Source organism: Corvus moneduloides, chromosome 5 (genome assembly GCF_009650955.1).
Source record: "Corvus moneduloides isolate bCorMon1 chromosome 5, bCorMon1.pri, whole genome shotgun sequence".
NCBI classification, from domain to species: domain Eukaryota; kingdom Metazoa; phylum Chordata; class Aves; order Passeriformes; family Corvidae; genus Corvus; species Corvus moneduloides.
In genome coordinates, this window is record NC_045480.1 from 13,880,041 (window position 1) to 13,901,172 (window position 21,132).

Sequence of the window (21,132 nt, forward strand, 5' to 3'; positions counted from 1 at the left end):
TAACTCAATACCACCCAATTACTGACATAAAAGTGTCACTTTATTTACAACTCAGGAGAGTCTGGAAAGGCAGTATTAGATGTGCATAATGGAAACAATCTCAGGTCTAAATTGGTAGGAATGTTGAACTGACCTTGTGGACATACAATTCTCTCAAACTATTCATATACCTGTATTTCACCATTAAAGAGTCTAATTACTGCTTTTTTTTTTTCTCCCATTTTGAGACATAAAAATTTCCTGCTCACTGGGTATGAAAAGTAACACTTATCGTTCACAGGGCTAACAATATTCTTTGTAAAGGTTTCTCTGCCCTTCCATTAATTTGAGGAGATCTGCCCCATTTCCTTTGAAATGTCAAAGGAAAATTAAATGAAAAGCCTTACAAGCTCCCATTTACAAGATGTCCACTTACTCCACAATTTGGCTATGACATGCACTTGCTTGATATGTAAAGTAAGTCTCTCAGGGAGCACAAGCAGCTGAATGAATTGCATTTTTATCTGTTTCAGATAAATAGGTAATATTTGGGTTGAATAAGCCAATTCTGTGTTACAACCATGGAGTTGCCAGGAAAGAAAAAAAGCATTAAGGAAATTTGTATCTCTGGGTGCTTCATAGGGAACAACATGTAACAGTGATAAATGGGAGAATATGTCAAAAAAAGAACTTCTGAATGAATATAGAAATTTGGTAGAGTACTCATTTAAAGGTAGAAATTATTTCAGCAATACTCACCATACTGACAGATTTGATTATGAGTTGGTAAAAACTCTGTATAGAAAGACCATATTTCAGATTTTGACTTAAAAGGTCTTTATTTATCCAAAAGAACTGTTATTTCCATAACTACTTGCTCCATTTCTTTCTTTTCTCCAGTCAAAACTATTAAACTTTCTTTGTCTTTTCCCATATCCTGTCACCTCTAATACTTTAATTTGTGGGGCAAAAATAACTGGTACTTTGCAATAATGAGTCAACAGGTTGTAGGTTTTGGGTTGTCACTGTGTTAGTTTTCTTCTTCCCACTACAGGATAATGCCTCTCACTACATTCAAAGATACAAAAATTATAGAAATTCCACCCTCCCAGTTGGGCATGAGTAGTTCCTCTTTACTTTCCAGCGGATCTAACAGTGTCTCATTTCTATTTTGAGTCTTAATGTTTAATAATCCACTTTATGATCAGATTTCTTGAACACTTGGATAAACATGCTTTAGTATGCTCATGCTCTGGTATCCAGTAAGACATTTATTACCCATTCCAAACAGGATTTCCTAATGTTTTCCTCCTTTTTGTGATAATGCATGTGGAAGCCTTGGTATATTATCATTTGAGGTGGTCTTTACTCAAGTCACAACTAAGAAACATTTTTTTTTTCTCTGCTGTTTTCCTCACCATAGGGAACTGTATCCTCTAGTCTGGCTATTGCAATCAGGTTCCTCCTACTCATCACTTTCACGTTCCTAGCTCACTAAAGTTTGATCCAAACCTCAGTAAAGTCTAAGTTTAAGTGATATAAACATCTCTCATTCTTCTTCCTTTTGAAGTAGGGAAAGGAAGAAAATTGGTCTTAACTACTGATAGATTAATTCATTTGCAACTCAAAACATACAGGGGTTGTGGCCTATATACTGTGTTTCCTTTTCAGCTGTCTCCTTTTTTTCTCAACTGGCTTTGTGTTCTTTATGCTTCATCAGCTTTACAGTTAAATTGCTAACAACAAGCACCTTCCCTTTAAGTAGTGTACGAGACCATTCAGGCATTTGCCAATAAAAAAAAACAAACAATCAATCAAAAGGAATCACCCTGGGAAAAAAAGGCAGCTAGAATAAAACCACTGTGCAAGCAGGTTGTCTGATGGCTGAATTGAAGACTGCAGACTTCAAGCATCTCCAACAGTCTTTATAAGGAAAGGCAGCTGTAGTGCCAAGTGATTAGCTGTAAGGTACTGATCCCTGTTCAGAAGAGGCTCTAGTATTTGCAGAATCACAGAGTATGCTGAGTTGGAAGGGGCCCACAAGGATCATCAAGTCCAACTCCTGGGCTGCCAGGGCACTGCTGACTCATATTCAACTTTCTGCTGACCAGGACCCCCAAGTCCCTTACCGTGGCACTGCTTTCCAGCATCTCATTCCCCAGTCTGTCCCTATATCCAGGGCTGCCCCATCCCAGGTGCAGAATCCGGCACTTTTCCCTGTTGAGCTTCATATGGTTGAAGCACCCCAGCACCTGCAAAAACACTTTTCCCAATCGTCCTTCTTTACTAAGTCCCTGAGCAGCCTGAAATCAGCTCTCCTCATGTCCAGAGCTGAGGTTTTGCTGGCACTTTTCCTTCTGTCAACAGATTTTAAACTTGATCACTTTGTGGTCATTGTGGCCAAGACGGCCACCAGTCTCCACTCACAAGGTCCTCTCTGTTGATAAGCAGTAGATCAAGGAGGGCATCTTTCTGAGTTGTGTCCCTTACAACCTGTTCCATAAAGTTGTCATCCAGGTGTTTTAGTAATCTTCTGTCCTGGATTGCAACACCTCTGTGATGTTTCCAGTTATTTCTGTGAAGTTGAATTTGCCCAGAAGGACAAGGGCAGCTGGCTTGGAAGCATCCCTTAGTTCCTCAAAGAATAATTCATTGGCATCATCGTCCTGGCTGGGAGGTCTGTAGTAGACTCCCATGACGAAATTTGCATTATTTGTTTGCCCCTTGATCCTTACCCAAAGACTCTCAACTGTGCCATTGCCAACTGTGGCCTCTGTATGTTCTAACCCTTCTATTACACACAGTGCCACCCTTCTGCCTCTTCTGCCCTGCCTGTCCCTCCTGAAGAGCCTGTAACCATCCAACAGGGCACTCCAGTCACAGGGCTCATCCCACCAGGTTTCACTTATGCCAATGATGTCACATCTCTGGGACTAGGACAAAGCTTTGAGCTTGCTGCATTTGTTCCTCATGCTGAGTGCATTAATGTAGAAATATTTCAGGAGTGGTACATTGTAGTCAACACCGCTGAAGCTGACTGAGGGATCCAGTTAAGGTTCATTTCCTCCAGTTTTGTCACACCATCCCATCCCTCATCACTGGTGAGCCTGGGTTTGGCCTTCCCCGCTTCCAAGCCAGTTTAAAGCTCTGTAAACAACTCCTGCTATCTCCTCCACTAGAACCTTTTTGCCCCTCTGAGTCAGTGCATCCTGTCAGGTGTCAGTAGACCAGGTATTGAGTAGATCCTCCCATGGCTGACAAAGCATTTTTTTCTGCTGGCACCAACTTCAGAGCCATGCATTGACCTGATGGATCTGCCTATTCCTGTCAATATAATTTTTTGCTATCAAAATAATCAAGAAATCACTACTTGTGCTCCTGATCCCTCTACAAATTGCCCCAGGCCCTGTAGTAATTTTAGATTGCCCATGAACTTCTCTTTGAATTTGGATTGCACCATCCCTTCTTTTCTCAATGCACCAGGCAGTTCTCCATGCACAGGCTAGTCAGACCCTGGGGCCCTCCCAAAGCTTCTCTTCAGTACAGGTCAACAGAATTTCACTTATCCCTCTCCCCCACGGCAGGGACTGAAGGTTTCATTCCTGTTACAGAACGGAGAAAGACTGAGGAAAAATCTGAAGAGAAGTGATGAAGCTAGGCCAAGAATTTCTCTTTCTCATGGATAAGGTCCATAGCTGAGGCTGCAAGGGGTTCTCTCCACTCTTCAGGATTAACCACCACGTATCCCAAGCTCCTGTTTAGCAGTAAAGTTAGCTGGGCTCTTGGGTAGAGGGGAGGGTAGATGGCCTTCACATCCTGCCTCCTCAGTACAGGGAAGAGCCAAACCACTGCCTTGCAGTGGCCCACAACCCACATGGCAATGCAGGTGGCTTGATCATTTTCTGCATCTATAACCTCATTCCACAGAACATGCAAGAATATGCATTTTCTAGAGTTTATATCAAAGCCATGGTCTAGCCCAGAGGATCTGTTGGCCTCAGTGTGCTAGTGCATAGGGAAGATCTGAAGTCTTATGATGTTGGTCAGATAAATGATCTAAGGGTCCTTTTGGCCTCAGCCTTTATGAGTCTATTATATCACACTCTTCACAATCATAGACCTAAAATATGTGAGTGCCCTACCACTGATAGATGTACTGAATGTTTTTATAACCTTGCACAAAGCATTTTGACTGCAGACAATTTGTGATTTTATTCCCTGTTAGTTCTGTTTCCATCAAATCAACTTTGGTTTGACAAAATAGCTCTATTTATGTTGAAGGTCACCCTTCCATAAGCAGTGATTAGCTGAATTTTTCTACAGTTAATCAATCCTTCAAAGACCTTTATTTACTATTTTCTTGGCTTTGCGTCTTCAAAACTATTTATTAGTGTGTTCATTTAAAAGCACAGAACCAAATCCTGCAGTCCTTAATGCAGAAAATCTCTCTTAAGTGATTGAGCTCTTTTAGAACCCCAGATTTTGGTATTTAGGTTACTTCTTTCTCAGTAACCATTAAATCTGTAAATGTTTTCTTATCAAACAGTAACCTGCATAGAAAAGAAGAACCATCCTGCTCTCCCTACATTTAGTTCACACCTAAAAAGGTTTATTGTAAAAAAAGTTATTAACTTGACTGTTGACTGCTCTTGCATAGCAAACATAGTTGAATTGGCTTTTATCTTTCCAGTCCATTACAGCACGATCACCGTATCTGTCAATGCAGTAGGTTTTAATACTGTATAAACAAAGTACAGAGGGGTTAATCTCAGTATTTATGTAATACCTAATAATACATTCAGCGAAGAATACTCAGAACAAGAAAGCTCTTTCTCATTTACTTAATAAAAGGTTGCATGAAAATATGTCCTTACAGTTTTGCTCAAGTATTGACTTTGCAGATAATGTATGATAACAAGAACATGGTCTGTATTTATATATGATTTGAAAGTGATTCCAATTTATTTTTAATGATTTTAAGGATTAAAACAACTCCTCTGCCCTTGCTGAATCATGTGACTAACTGCAAAGATTTTGCTTCCCTGGCTAGGCCATCTACATCAAGGGTTATGTTCCTGGGGCAATAGCGGCCAACCCTTACATGGAACAGATGGTGGGAAAGGATTCCTGTGGGCACAGATGTCAGGCAGGAATAACTCAGGAACTGTGCATCAGGGCTAAAGCTGCCCCCATTCCCTGTGCCCCTGCAACAAGCACTGCCAGAGATGGAAGTACAACTCAATGAACCCCAGTTTAGTCCTGGCTTCTTCTGGGACAGAATCCCTAAATGAGTCTCTTTATGTTAGGCCTGAGATAATGCCAAATCCATCCCATAGATGTGTGACATAACTGATTGCTTAAAAATATATATAACTCCACTTATCCCCTTCCAGATCATTTAGATACTCAAATTACCAAGCATTTAGTGCCAGAAATTCAACAAAAGGAGCACAAATTCTATGTTGTAATAAACTTTAGTATTTAAAATAGCTTAATAAAATGAACTTCATCTCAAAAGTGTTTCTTGCACTTTAATGTGTAAATTTTAATTATTTAATTCTGAATTAGTGGAACTTGTTAAAAATGTTTGATTGTTATTTAGAACAGAGTGGAGTGTCTGGACACTCTCAAGCACATTCAGCTTGGTACTACAGCCTTTTGCTATATGATTATATATTATATATAGTCCTTTCCTGGATTAACTGAAGATGCTTTGCAACTATTAGTCCCTTACAGATGTTTTAACACAGTAGTGAATGCTTTGCTATTTAGAACAGCAGATCTTCCCTAGCCAACAAAAGTGAAAAATCACCTCATCTGATAAGAAAACCTCCAGCCCCACTGTATCTTCCTCATATAAAAATGTTCTCCTCATGCAGTTCTGGCAAAAGAAAAATGTGGCTTACACAGTCACTCCTCCTCTAGCAGCACTTCAGTTTTCCTCTCTGTAAATGTAAACATCCTGAATGTTTTGTAAAACAATTACTATCAATGACTGTATGAAAACCAGGAATTGTTTGCGGTTTTGTTTGTTGTGTTGGTTGTTTTTTTCAGCAGGTACAAATCCAGTGCTTAGACCCCTGGTGTTATTACTGTCCTTAATGAGTAAGGAGGTGTAGGGTGGTGGGTGATATGCAGGATGAACCTCCCTGTGGTACCACTGAGACATAGTCCAAGACTTCAATGACCTGTTTCAACCCAACCCCAAACAGGGGCAGACAGAATTCAGTTGCTCAGAACTTTGTATATTCAAGTCCTCAGTATCTCTATGGATCTCCTCCTAAACAGAGCCAGCCTAAGGCCAATTACACCACTACTAGTCTGCTTCTTAGACTGTATTTCTATTTCTCACAGTCATTCACTGCATTTCCCCTGCAAAAGTGACAGCTGGAGCCTGAGGATTGCTGGAGCAGGGTGAAATGGCCGAGAGAGGTGTACAAACGCTTGTGAAGAGAACCTGCCTCTGGTGTGAATGTGTGTCTGCAGAGAGTGATGACAGCACAGAGATGCTCAGGAATAGCCTCCACATCCTCCTCTCTGAGCTCACCCCCTTAAGTCTCTGAGCTGTGTCAGTTTTTCAATTAGCTCATTTCCCTTGACACCGTTGCCCCAATGCCCTGGTATCCTACCCAGAAATTAGAGACATTTATGCACCTATGCACCTACTGAGTGCAGTCTTGGGTGCCACAAAGTAAGAACATAAAGCTCTTAGAGACCATACAAGGAAGGACCACAAAAATGGTGAAGCCATGAAAGGAGCTTGTTCAGCCTGAAGACAAGATTGAGGGAAGACCTCATCACAATCTACAGCTTCCTCATGAGGTAAAGTGGAGAAGCTGATGCCAATCTGTTGTCTCTTGTGACCACTGACAGGACTCAAAGGAATGGCATTAAAGCTTTTCAGGGGAGGTTTAGGTTGGATATTACAAAAAGGTTCTTCACCCAGAGTGTGGCTGGGCACTGGAACAGTATCCCTAGGAAACTGGTCAAAGCACCAAGCCTGAGAGAGTTCAAGAAGCATTTGGACAATGCTCTCAGGCACATGGTGTGACTCTTGGGGATGGTCCTGTGCAGGGCCTGGAGTGAGACTTTGATAATTCTTGTTAGTTCCTTCCAACTCAGGATATTCTATGATTTTATGATTATCTGCTGAAATATATTTGCACAAATACATATCCACATATATATCACTGCTTCCCTCTGGGTTTTTTCACTGCCATTCCCTGTATTGAGGTGCAAGAATAGATTTAATTTGTGTGTGTTATGTCTGCCTCTTTCTCTCATCGGATTCTTTCCACTCCACAGCTCCCAAATGACTATTTCTAAGTCTGTGATTTTGTTTAATAACTTTGAAAATATGTAGAGATGTTTTAAATTATACAAGCTTTAAACTATGCAATTTATGAAAATTAATCCTTCTTAATATCACTTTTTGATTTTGAGTAGTCAGAAACAACATGTTTGGTATTTCTGAGGAGTTTTTGGCTTGCTTTTTTTTTTTTTGTTTGTTTGTTTTTTTGGGTTTTTTTTGTTGTTGTTTTTTGGGTTTTTTGATGGGGGAATTCTTTGGGGGTTTGATTGTTGCATTTTTGTCCAGATTATTAGATGAGTTTTCCATATTGCTTTCATTGGCCAACTGCACCTGACAGCTTCAGGAGAGACAAAAGTAACTTTGATTAATTTTCCCCAAGTTTTTCCATGCCTTAATGTCTGTAGCTTTAAATTTACCACCTTTTTTTTAATGGTCTGGTCCTTCGAAATTTGGGTCATTCACTGAAGATATCTGTTGTCAAATTTCGTATTGAAAATGCATGTGGGGCTCAGCAGAATATTATGCTTCCGAGGATAGTTATGTTGTGCTCCAGTGATGGTGGGAGAGATGTAAGAAAGCAGGCAATGAAGCTATCAAAATGGCAATCATTCTCTGTCTTTCAGCCTCCTTAGGAAAGACTGAATAAAACTGGGTTTATTCTAAATGCAGCCAGTCCATGGTAATCTGTGCAGGTACTAGTAGAACGTGACTGGGAGCATAGGTGGGAGTTAATTCCCACAGGCTGCATCAGCAAAGGAGGTTCTGCTGAGGGCTCTGTGAGCTTGTGGGTGCTGCACACCAGCTGAACACGCCTTTTATTGGCAATCTGAAAAGAGCTTAGATGAATACAAAGCCTTTGTGTCTCTTTATCAGTTCTGTGCCTCAGACTTTGCGCTAATGTAAAAATGTAAATCCCCAGCAATTAACAGCTGTTTCTACATTAGCAGAGCTCCCAAGGTTCTGCTATCTCCATTTGTCTTTAAACATTTTATTAGAAATTTGACACCAGTGATGTTCTAATTAAAGTCCATTTCCTAGAATGAAGTACTTCTATTTACAGCACTGTGGATTTATTCTTTCAAGACTGCCTCCAATTTCAAGCTTGCTTACATCAAGGGTTACAAATAGTGTTATTTTCATAGAGAGAATCATCATCGACATGGTGCTTAGGCTGCATTTCTGAAGCATGTTGATTGTTGATTTCTCTTAAGATGTGGTAATTCTCCGTGGACCTCATTTAGATATCAGCACTGTGTGTCCAAATTGGTTTCTGACTTTGCATAGAGAAGTCATGGTCACATATGTGGATAGACACTGAAACCCATGCTGGGGATGAAAGGATAATTTGTCATAAAATGAAACTAGAAAGCAGCTTTCATCTTGGATATCAACAGAGAAAACCCCTTTATTTAAGGGAGTTATGCATTGTTGTATGGAAGGAACAACACAATGATTGGAATGAAGTAAAAAAGAACAACTTGCTTTTGAAAATGTCTTGGGGGCGAAGGAAAATATTTTTTTATGTTCTAACTTTCTGTAATCTGAACTACATTAGAAGAGAATGAGAGGCATTCTTGAATGGATTTGTAATTAAAACAATTTAGGAGCGGAGTTGTTATTCATATAGTGGGATGCAAACTTTTCATCAGAAAAGCATTGTCTACTCATTTCAGGGAAGTTATGTTCTATGTGGGAAAGGACTTCTTCCTGAGCTTGTTAGCTGTAAATAATTTAAGATAGCAAAAAAAGTATCCCGTTTTATAAACCATTTAAGTAATAGCAACAGCCCTTGAGATCCATAGTTCATGGCTCCTACTCCAGAAGTGAAGATATTCAGTTATTCGGTAAATAAATTGGAAAGACATTATAATAATGGTTTATATCTCTTACTAGATTCAGCTATAACTCATCTCAAAGCTCCTCTATAATGAGGCTGCTGTGTGTTTTTTGAGGTGAGATGTTTTGCAACAAAGTGTCTCAATACTCCACCAGACACTTATACATGCTGCCCTGAGCTCTAAACAGATGCCAGATACTGCAAAATACCACTGTGGTATAATGCCTCAAACTGGTTTTGGCTCAAACATGATTTTGGTTTTTTGGTTGTATCTTCATCACTATGAATGTCTGAGATAATGACAAAACCATTATGTTCATTGTGTTGAGGACTTTGCACTGGTCCATGTTTTGGTAACATCTATGTTTCCCCAGCATTTTAACAGTCAAACTGTGAAGTCAGGCTAGGAATTAAGCATACAGATAAAATACACACTCTGCTTTGTATTTTACTTACCCACTGGGATGGCCAAATTAAGCATATTGTTTAAGTCTGGTACATATAGATCTGCATGAATTCAAGTTCATTATAGGAGCAGTAAGTTGAGGTCTCTCCATGTATGACATCTCTGCTGTATGATGCAGTCTTCCCCATGGACAAAATACAGCTAAGTGTCAGGTCCTTATAATAGGAATTAATTTATATATTCTGCAAAACAATATCGGGAGGTCTTGGATAATTCTTCTGGCTCAGTGCTTTGGTATTGTAATTAATTATGGGAGTTTCCTTGAACCCAACTTCACCCACAGTAGTGGGTTATCTACTTCTGGACTTTTTCATGAGTGAAGAGTTGTTTTTCTTTTCAGTTTGCTGGGATTTTGATAACTGTGTGAATACTACAAGGCATTCAGTCTCCCCTTGCACACAAGCATTAGTTCAGAGCACTGCCTTGAGCAATGAAGTTCTTCTAAGGTTGTTGGAGTAAATACCCTAACTCATGTTATTTAAAATATTCTACCATATTCTGTTTCACTTTAGATGCAAATATGAATGAAGGGTTTTTAACAGTTGAAAGTGTGAAGGCTTTGCCTCCTCTTTTTATTGTCTGTTAAAATCTGAATACTGAATAATATACTGCTGGACGAGGTCTTATTTAACTTAGCCTACTCCAGCAGATGGACTATGTGACTGCTTTAACCATTCTTTCTTTTATTTTGGTGTACTACCTAATTTGAGGGATTCTCTTTGTTTATATCCTCATGGGATCCTTATAGTCTTCTTTTAACAGAAAAGTGAACTTTTGAGCTTCTAAAATGAAGATCCTCTGGGATGTAAAACACATCTTGTGTGAATTTTGCATAACTTACATGATTTGGGGAAAAAAGTGCTAAAATTTTCTGTAGATAAATCTTAAGCAGATAAAAAATTGCTCTATTATTTCTTGCTGAGCATTTGTTCTTTAGTCACATCCATTTTCTTCATGCATAGCTGAGCTTCTGCAAATACATTTTCTTTCAGGTTAGCTGTTATTACTTAGCATATTGATTTTTTGAAGATGAATGTTGCTTTCAGTACACAGATTTCTGTACTTGGCATTTTCTCTATCATCTGTAATACTGAATGAAAAATGACATTTCATTATATAAGTATTCTATTTTACCACATGTTTGTTTATCCAAAGGAGATGAAATATTGGACATCTGAAATGCTACTATGAGTGGAGAACCTCTAAATATGCTTATTGTGTATTTTACCACCACGATATTAATGATGTATTCTCCCCCAGAAAAATCAAAAGGTTCATTTGATTTTTTTTTTTAAGAGCATTAAAACAAAGAATAAGATATTGGCTCATCCGCATTCATCACAAGCTTTGGTGTTACCTAAAATGGGTCTGTGATTTCAGTTGAAAGGAAGAAAAGGGAGGTGAGTGGATGGGAAGGGAGGCAGAGGCTTGCTGTAAGCCCCTGCTGTGACCCAGAGCCATGGCCCTTCTGCAGAACAGCAGACTGTGAGGGACAATATAATCCACAGTGCATCGTGTTGCAGAGGCTGATTAAATATTTGATGTGCTAGGAGAAAAAACAAGCTCCTTTCTTTTCCTAGGGAATGAGCAAGCTGAAGAACTTCAGTTTGTCAGTCAATACGTTATAGTGCCTTGGAGCTGATGAGCTGCTTTGAGATGCAGCAGTGGAAGACACCAACTTTCTCATTTGGATTACAATTAATTTCCAAATTTTTCTTAAATTCTACATGAATTTTGTCACCTTTAATCCTACTCTGAAATGTGAAATCATGAAAATTTTGAAGTACTAGTTTAAAATTCTCCACTTCAAATTTTTTAGGAAGCCAGGGTTCAATTTCCTAAAAAATTTAAGTGCTTGTGGTCATGATGCCTTTTCCTGGTCTTCAAATCAAGAGTCAAACATGGTTAGAAGGGGAAAAGGGATTTTAGCTTGGTATTTATTTTAAGGATCCTTAGGTGCACACGTCCAGGTCGAATGCACTGAAATACACACTGCAATGCACACCCCCAAAAGATCTGGTATTTCATTATAGGTCTTACTAATTAGCATATCTATCAAAAATTCCCCAATGAGAGGCTCGAATGAGCCCCTCTCCCCAAGGAACCTTCCCCTGGATGGTTCTATCTTAGTTTACAAAATGTGTTCTGGAGAGGACCTTGGGATCTGAGGCACACTGATCCCTAACTACAAGCTTCTAAAATGTTTAGACTCCTAGCTTGACAAACAAGACAAGAATGTAGGCAAAAAGCACTGAGAATACAGAAGTTGTAAAAAGGTAAAAAAGGGGTATAAAAGAAAAGGCAAAAAATCATCATGACATCAGTCCAAGTCCTGGATAATATTGTGAGAAGGCAAACAACAATTATTTGGTGGGGGATAAAGGGTTTCTGTCTGTAACTGTTATCTGCGTTTTATACTTTGCGAAGTCCAAAGATAAGCCTGAATATCTCCTGTTATTAGACATTTTTGGCTATCTGTCTTGTCAATCAGGAAGCTTTAACACACTCAGAATTCATCCTTATACCAGTTATTTTATTATAAATTTTTATCTGAGTACAGCAAATATGAGGCTGTCCACACTGGCCTAGACTATTTTAATTTAGAGTGTTACTTCTCATTGTAATGACTGTGGATACAATCAGACAATGCAGAAAGCTCCATATCTTACCTGCATGTTAATACCTAGACTGTTCTTTTCCTCACAGTTATTTCTTGTGCTGAAAACTAAAATGGATGAATGGTGGGGGCTTTTTGTTTTGGTTTGGTTTAGTGGAAGGGCTTTTTTAAATTTATTTTACTTTAATATTGTTCTCTAATAAATATTTTTCATCAGCCTTGATTGCTTTGAACTTTTGAGCTTTATCCATATAGGAGTTTTTTATATAATTTGTAGACGTTGCTGAAAAACCTTAGGTGAACTAGCAATGAAACTAATACCTGTAAGTGTCCAGTGTGGAACATATATAAAAGAGTTAAGGTTTGTTAGGATATAAGGCACCAAACAATAGCAGCTTTCCTTCAAAACACGTTACTGCTGAAAATGCACAAGTAAATAGATTTTGCCTGGCTGAGAAAGGAGTAACAGACTGTTCCAAAGTATTGAGTAGCATCAAAATTAAATTTCTAGTATGTAGACTTAACATTATGCTCTTTTGCTCCTTAAGTCAAAGCCTTTTAGTAAACTTCAGCTGTTAACAAAAAAAAAAAAAAAATATACAGGCACAAGAGGATAATTCATCCCAGATTTCTGTGCTGAAGACTCACAGGCTAAGATGAACATGGAGGTCAGACGAGAAACAATGTTATCTTTAGATATTTTGACCAAAAATAAAATTTCTTGGATTTAACACAATGCTCTAGCACTAACCTTTCCACTCAAGTTGCTTGAAGTTTCCCTGTTACAGGATAAAAACCCCTGGCATAATGGTGATCAGTTCTCTTCTGGGATGTGAAAATCTTCCCAAGGGAAGAAAACTCTGTCACCAAGATATGGCCAGCTGGTTGTGTCTGGCCCAGAATGAGACAGGTAATGGTGTGGCTCTCTGGTGGAGAAGGGCAGAAAATGGCTAAATGAAATCCCATCTCAGGATGTCAGACACCAGGGATCTGATATTTCTAAATGTGTAGTGGGCAGAATAAAAATCCTGAGTCCTAGATCCAGATAGTAATTTGACTGGAAGATTTTTCATTAAAATTTACACTGAAATTAACATTATCTCTTGACAAATTTTAACTTTTTCATACTACTACACAGTAAAATTTTTTTTTGTTTTCATTATAAAATTTTGGACTGTTTTAATATACATTTTTCACTCCCATCCATACAACTCACTAGAAAATATATTTGGCTGGCCATTAAGCAGCGTTAGTAAAAAAACGTGCAGAAGGAATATCCTCATACTCATAATAGGTCATAAAACTACCTATTAGAAATAACATTGACAGGTCATCAAGTGCTGTTTAGAAATAATATGCAATTAAATGTGGACATATTAATATTTTTCCATCCTTTTCCCTTTCCATGCAAGTTTATTTAGTAAATGATAAATATAGAGGCACTAACAGCCTGCACAGCCAGTAATATATTGTGTGCCTGCCCAGTCCCTCTTGTGAACGTGTTCTACCCATTTAAGCAGCCTGCACACCAGGCTGATGGCAGCTACTTATCTCCCTTCATCTACCAAAGATAAGGGCATTTGGTTCTTGTTTACATGCAGGTTTACAGAGATAATTTCTGCAAATGATTATATTTTTTATAGGTTTTGACTCTGCAGCCTAAATGTATTCAGCTTTCTTTCTAGAAGAAAGCAAATTAGAATGAATCAGAAAGAACATTCTGGTTTCCTGACATACTGAAAATATTACTGGAAAACCACACTATACATGTATTACAACTCAGAATCAATTTGATCTTTATTAGAACTACTCTAAACTAACCTCAGGAGTCACAGAAAACAGTTCTCCTGGAAAGAGAAGATTTTTTTGCACAAAGAAACAGACAGCTTTTGTACTATCTGTCAGTAACAATGGCAAAAAAAGCAGTGCCTAAACACGGGAAATGCAGAGTGTTGCTGCACTAAGTGTGATTGTACAGGTATGGTTGCACCAGGCCAGCCTTTACAGCCACCATCTCAGTATGGCTGTGATTATACAGGCAAGTTCATAATTGGAACTGAAGTAGTAGTGGGAGAAAATGTATTTTATTTGGTTGGTTGTGATCCTCTCAAGTCCTCTTTTCATGAATACTGAAGTGTTTGACCTAGTATCAATACCCAGAACAGGAAAATTTTACAGCCCAATATGTAGAACATTTTTGAATAGTTAATTTGAAAGCTCCATTTCTAATTTATGGTTCTAATTTAATTTTTTTTACACAGGTTGCCCATTAAGGAAACAGAAGAGAAAGGCTGTACTTGCTGTAAGTGATGCAGTGTAACAATATATTCCACAGCGCAAATCTTCACTGCTCTGTCTTTCCATGGTCTTCAGACTGAGAGTTATTCAAAAGGGACTCGGAGTCTGGATCTCAGACTGGCATGAACTGCTCAGACAAGCCAGAAAATTTCCTAATTGTGAATAGTTAATTTGTTTCATGCTACTACTGCCATTAGATATTGTTTCCCCAGTCCTCTTCTGCTTCAATTTTCTATGACAAACAGAAGTGGATAAAGTCAAAGACTGCTTATCTGTATGTGGTGACTACAGTGGGAATTTCTCTGACTTCACGCCTTGAATTTAATCTCTCCTCTCATGAATCACAGCTTGATGCTCAGGTACTCCTGGATGACACCCGTAGACTCCTTTTTGTTCACATTATTACCACAGCAGAATAAAGGCCTACAGTACTTAATTTCTTGTTACTGTTGTTTATTTTTATTACACTGAGCACAGAAGCCCTGACTGCACAAAGGCACCTGTACCTTGTTGTATGACCATATGTGAAAGATAATCTCTGTGTCAAAGAACTTGTGCCATAAAGTAAGATGGAAACAGCAAGGAAAAAGGAAGTAAAAGTGACATACCTAATGTCAAAAATATTCCTGTAGACCTCACTGTTTCTCTTCTTGAGTCTTATCTAAGGCAATTATATAAAACCTGGAATAATGTGTGCACCAGATTACAGTTGCTATATTACAATTACTTTGAAAACAGAGGATGTTTCTACCCACAGAGTAATCTTTCAGAGAGACTAATGAGGATGTGTATGAAACATCTGCTGCTTGCCTTCCATTAGATGAAACACTTCTGAAAATGGGGAAATCCCTCTTAGTCAAAGTAAAATAGGATTATAATAACAATGATCATCTGTGAACTCTAAGCCAAAAGCTAGTGTGGTAGACAAGTTGAATGCCATTTTAAACATCAGACACTGAAAAGACGCAGAAAAACCCGTTACATCAAACAAAGACTCCAATGTTAAAGGAAGCTGTATGTAATAAAAGATGGACTTGCTAGAAGGTTGATTCCCATTGTAAATAGAATATGTTATATATTCTTATTGGAGATAACTTTGCTGCACTTTCATGCAGAATTTCCCTAAAGCTCACTGAAACTAACTCTGGACTATAGTGTCAGTGTTAGACATGACCTACGGGAGACTCAGGAAAAAGAAAACTTGACTGCTGAATGAAAGTGCAGCCAAACAGCTGCCCCTGCCCAGCAGATCCACGGGTTAACACGGTTTGGGTAGTGCCTGTGGCCAGGGATGTGCAAAGAAGGGATGAGACCACCACTCTGGGCAGCTCTGATGAGCAGCTCCCCTTTACAGAGGCAATGAATAGACACTGCCTCTGGCATGAGCTTGGTTCAGGGCTTGAATTTGTGTCCAGAATCTGTCACAGGATCTGATCACAACATCATTTCTGTTCCTAATGAAATACATTGTTGTTCCATGGATGATTATTTTCTCCTAAATACTTCCTTTCTATCTTCTCCTAGGAGGAATGCAGGAATGTTGTTGCTGAAATAGCCTGTGAAATTGAATGATAATAATGAGATTCATATTAGCTAACTGATTCTCACAGTATTCTGAGATACTTTGGAAAAGGGCTGGAACCCTAATTTAGCAATATTTGTTTGCTTTTTTTTTTTAATTGTGATAAATATCCAAACAGCATATTTTATTTTTATGAAATCCACTGATTTTGAATATTTCTCATAAACTCTCCCTAAAAATAATCTTAGCATTGAAATTATGTCTTTCAGCAGCTTTCTGAGTAGTTCTCTAGTTTGTTCAACAATTATTACTGAAATGGCTGTGATCTTAGGAACCCTTATTCCTGTCTGACATTCTTTCCCTGTGACTAATTATTTTTCAGACTGTTTTAATTGCAGGGTGTAGGAGGTATTTTTTTATAACTGCTAGGTATTAGAAAGGGACATGCTCTGCAGATCATTAAATGTGCTACCAGGAATAAGCATTTTTCTGAGACCAATGACATTTGTCAAAATTAGTCAGTGTGTTTGTTGAGGGCAGGAGGCCATCTCCAGAAAATGTCTCCCAATAATTGCTGGCAGGGTAAGAACTGTTAATTATTTAACGTGACATGGAGACCATAGATCTTCTCAGAAGAAATGGATTTCTTTTTTCTTTTATTTACAAACAGGATGCATTAAAAACCTTGAGTTAATTGTATTTATTTTTTAAACAAACCCAGACTGAGAATTTTTTTGGTACCCTGCAAGCATTGCTAAAGAAGAGGCAAGTTAGAGACATCAAAATGTTATGCATATTTCATGGCTTCCTATCAGAACATAAAGTGATGTAAAATAAAACTCTTAAAACATTTGGACATCTATGCTGAACTTAAACTAGGGCAACATCACCGTGTACTTTCAAAGTCATTCACTAATGAGACTACCTATAAAACCTGGGTCAGAGGTACTGCTTTGCAATGCTGTCACTTAAAACTTTTGCTTTCATTCTACCTGATTTTGGCAAAACAAAGGCTCATGCTCTCCATGACTGCCCTAAGCCCCAGGTGACAAGAGCACGTCAGGAGTGATCAGGGGTCTGAAAACCTATGAGCAAAGATTGAAGGAATTGGGACTTGTAGCCTAAAGAAAAGAATATTGAAGAAAGGACACAATAGCAACTTTTCTAGGTATAAAGACATCCCTGGAGAGAGCTACCTCTCTGTGTCCAGGGTCGATAGACAAGAAATAATGGGATCACATTACATATAACAAGGTTCTGTTCAGAAATAAAGAAAAGATTTCTGAAAAAACCCAAACTAACAAAAACAAACAAACAAAAACCCCAGTCAAAGTGATGCATTGGAATGAAGGGTGTCTAGTGTAATTTGAACTATTGCTTCTCAGAGGTAATTTAGACATAGTAGTTCTTGCCTTGAGGGATGTGACTTCATCAAGGTCTATCTTTTTTTCCTTTTTTCAAGGAAATCCACCTGGGAACCAAAATAGCCTTTCCCAATGAAAATTTAAGCAGACCAGGTCTGATTCTAGCAGAATGCTTCATTTTTGTCACTTTTGGGGGGGTTTGCTTAAGTTTTTGGTTTTCGGTTTTGGGGTTTTGGGGGGATTTTGGGGGTTTTTTTTTTGGTTGGCTGGTTGGTTGGCTTTTGTTTGTTTGCTTTTGGTTTTGTTGTTGTTTTTATTGTTAGCTTGTTTTGTTGCTGTTTTGTTTTCAGAATAATCCTCATAACCAACTGAAGAGTTTTGTCTTTGGGAGGGTCCAAACCACTTTGATCACCAGTAAGGGGCTTGGTATTGCAGATCATTACAGAAGGTCAGCAGCGCAGTGCCAGGCACCCTGTGGTGCAAGCATGCTTAGGATATCCCACCTTGGTTTACCCCAGAGCTCCTGGCATTATAAAATCCTGGAGCATGTAATTTGGCAGCATTGACGGCTGTATTTGGGTAAACTCGGGGCCAGGGCCCGCGTTTCTGGGTCCAGGCCGTGGCGCGGGCGGGCGGCGGTGCCGCGGTGCAGTTCCCGGGCGCGGGGCTAGATGGCGCTACAGCCCGCAGGGACGGGACCCGCGCGCCGCCGGCTCCGGCCGAGAGGCGGCTTGGAAAAGGGAACACCGGAGATGTTCTTCGCCTGTCCTGCCTCCTCCATCACCTCCAGTGGAAAGAACACCTCAGCTTCCTTGCTTACTGAAAGGATGTTTTGTTCAGATTTGCCCCGCATTACTAAGCTCGCACATTTTGTGTATTTTCACCGTGTTTTCTATTGACAACAAGGCTGACTGAATGTATTTTGATGAGGAGACAATTTACCAAAAGCTGGCATTTTGGAAAGACTAACATTATTCAGGGAAAAAAATTACAGAACTTTTAAAATACTTCATTTCAACATTTTCAGGGGGTGGATCTTTTCTTCCTTTCTCCTTTCCTTTCCTTTCTCCTTTCCTCTCCTTTCTCCTCTCCTCTCCTTTCTCCTCTCCTCTCCTTTCTCCTCTCCTCTCCTTTCTCCTCTCCTCTCCTCTCCTTTCTCCTCTCCTCTCCTCTCCTCTCCTCTCCTCTCCTCTCCTCTCCTCTCCTCTCCTCTCCTCTCCTCTCCTCTCCTCTCCTCTCCTCTCCTCTCCTCTCCTCTCCTCTCTCCTCTCCTCTCCTCTCCCTTTCCTTTCCCTTTCCTCTCCCTTTCCTTTCCCTTTCCCTTTCCCCTTCCCTTTCCCTTTCCCTTTCCCTTTCCCTTTCCCTTCCCCTTTCCCTTTCCCTTCCCTTTCCCTTTCCCTTTCCTTTCCCTTTCCCTTTCCCTTTCCCTTTCCCTTTCCCTTTCCCTTTCCCTTTCCCTTTTATTCCCAAAGAGCATATTTACTTAGAAACTTCTTCTTGCTTTCACATTTACTTGTCTAAGGTTTACTTGACTGGAGAAGGGTGAATTATTCACTGAATAAAGTGAAAAATATCTAAAAGTGTAGAGTGGGCACTGCATCAAAAATGGTTTGGAATGGTTCAGATAAAGTAAAAAAGGGGTTTTTTATATTTTTCCTGGTTTCACAAAGCAAATAATATAATCTAACACATATTGTGTGGAATATATTATAAATTGAAACTCACTTTCCCTTGGTTTTGTTTTCATCCAGTATACATGTTCCTTATTTTCAAAGTTACAGTAACTACAATCTCCAACACATTTTGGTGTGGTTTAAGTTCATCCTTTGGTGTCTGATGAGGGTTTTTTTAAGAGACCAATGCAAGTTTTAGGACATATTGAAGAGAAAAATGTTTTGTCAAGGGAATACATTAAGAAGTTTTATAAAGCCTATGAAAAATAAAAGTTAAAATTTACTGCATTTCCTATGGGAAAATTTGTGGTGTCAGATAATAGGTAGTACTCACTCGAGGGATGGAATTTATTCTTATAAATAGGACTCTCTAAATGAGTCCTCAGCCATCCTGCACTCGAACTAGGGTAGGAGGTGACCAGATTTGTAGAAGCTGGCTGCTCAGCTTGGCTCTCTGCAGGCAACGGGATACACATCATAAAGTCACCCCAAGACATATGAATAAATCAAGTATTTACAATAAGAATATGAGAGTTATTCTCAGAGTCATTACCTATTGTTTATATATTATGTAATTTTGAAAACTACTTAAAATTATAAAAAGCTGAAATCTCATTTGTTTGATGGCAATAAATTCTGGAATAACAACACTTTTCTGAGTAGTTTGAGGGAATTTAACATTAATTAGAGTTTTAATTAGGTAAACAATAAGATTGGCTATATTTCTGTGGAGACAAGCTGTAACAAACTTCCTTGTAAGTCAGATTCAATTAACTTACAGCCAAAAGAGCATGAAACCACACTCTGATTTAACAAGCCGAAAGTATGACCAAGTTTCATTCGTAAAAGAAAGTGACCACACTACTTCCATCATCAGCATTATTAGATAGCATCAGTTGATTTCTGAACCCTTTATCAACTAATTGCTTCATTTTTTCAGGTACAGAACTAGATGGCCACTTTGCTCATATCTGTATGTCTCATGCACCACTGAAATTATCATTCCTCTCCCTCTATGATGTGGAATATGTGTCAAAGATGGGACAACCTAAATAGCCACAAGAAGAAAATTGCTCAGAGAAATTCATATGATGAATGACCACTTACTGATGTGAGACTTTATCTTGGCCTGGTGTTTCCTGTGACCATGTCATCCAAGAGAGGGAACAGGTAAACTCTGCTCATGCTGGAACCTGGCCAAGCATCACTTATTGATGGATACCATGGTTCCAAGTCCAAACAGGGCTGACAAAGTCATGTTGGGTTTAGATTGGAATTGAATAGCATGGCAGCAGCAGGTGTTTGCCTGACATACAGCAGATGTGTCTTTTAACAAAAAAGATTTAATCCCTTTGTGATTAATGAATTCTGTATTCAGCCATGGTCGTATTTTGTTTATTGTGTCATGAAATGTGACAGCTCACACGAGAGTCATTGTATTCCAGTAAGGTCAATGCAAACTTTTCCTTAGCTATTTTGTCATCACTTCAGTCAAGAGACAGTGCTCAGATCAGTTGAAGACTTGAATATGAATCTTGATTACTTTAAAAAAAAAATTATAACAAAATAATTCTTAACTTTTGCCTGGGGAAAAATCCATGGGTTTTTTCTTTGCTCTGTTCCCTCTAAAAAGGCATGTCAGTTCTATACTATATATTTAATAACCACAGCATGTTCACCAGAGCATGTCATTACCCCTCAGTCCTTGGTTTTGGCATGCTTTGCCCCTCTTGTTGTGAGTTTTCGCCCAAATCACTTTGCCATCTCCATCTGATTGGACAACCTGTCCTGAAACAATCACTTCAGCCACTCTTGGCAAAGCCCTTGGTAGAAAAGAATCCCAGTGTGGACTTCTGTCTCACTGACTATTTACAGATTTTATGTAAGGAATGTATGTACTGTGATAAACAAAGACCCAGCAGAACAAGGACTAGGACATGGTTCTCGTTTACTGCTGGCCAACTTACTGCTGCTGGCCAAATGTAGTTCTCATTTAAACACTGAATTTCAATGTCAAACAGACACTTCAGTGAAAGGAGTCTAGAGCTATGTTCCTCTCTTTCC

General features: G+C 38.9%; 1 long non-coding RNA gene across 1 annotated transcript in view; it reads left to right on the forward strand.

Moving 5' to 3' along the window:
* LOC116444634 overlaps positions 1-14,927 on the forward strand; it is a 77,295-nt gene extending 62,368 nt beyond the window's left edge. The window contains exon 4 of the long non-coding RNA XR_004240417.1: positions 14,473-14,927. This is a non-coding gene — a long non-coding RNA (uncharacterized LOC116444634). The remainder of the gene's footprint in view (positions 1-14,472) is intronic.
* Positions 14,928-21,132: the final 6,205 nt, after the last annotated feature.